Genomic DNA, 255 nt, shown 5'->3' with positions numbered 1-255 from the left:
TGATAACCAACTACACCACCCAGACAAGCTAACAAACCAAAATAACGATTTGAACTCGAATCAACGGTGAAATCGTTGTTCAGGTAATAGTAAAAACATAATTTTAAAAATGTCTGAGCCCAGGTTCAAACTGGGGACCTCTAGTGTGTGAGACTAGCGTGATAACCAACTACACCACCCAGACAAGCTAACAAACCAAAATAACAATTTGAACACGAATCAACGGTGAAATCGTTGTTCAGAAAAAAGTAAAAA

The 255-nt window shown here is 37.6% G+C and overlaps 1 non-coding gene across 1 annotated transcript; it reads right to left on the bottom strand.

The window, feature by feature from the left end:
* Positions 1 to 110: 110 nt before the first annotated feature.
* On the bottom strand, positions 111 to 184 carry TRNAV-CAC. The gene has a single exon. It is a non-coding gene; the product is annotated as a tRNA-Val (tRNA).
* Positions 185 to 255: the final 71 nt, after the last annotated feature.

The sequence above is a fragment of the Cucurbita maxima genome, unplaced genomic scaffold (genome assembly GCF_002738345.1).
Source record: "Cucurbita maxima cultivar Rimu unplaced genomic scaffold, Cmax_1.0 Cma_Scf05383, whole genome shotgun sequence".
Taxonomy (NCBI): domain Eukaryota; kingdom Viridiplantae; phylum Streptophyta; class Magnoliopsida; order Cucurbitales; family Cucurbitaceae; genus Cucurbita; species Cucurbita maxima.
This window is presented reverse-complemented; position numbering and strand designations above follow the sequence as displayed.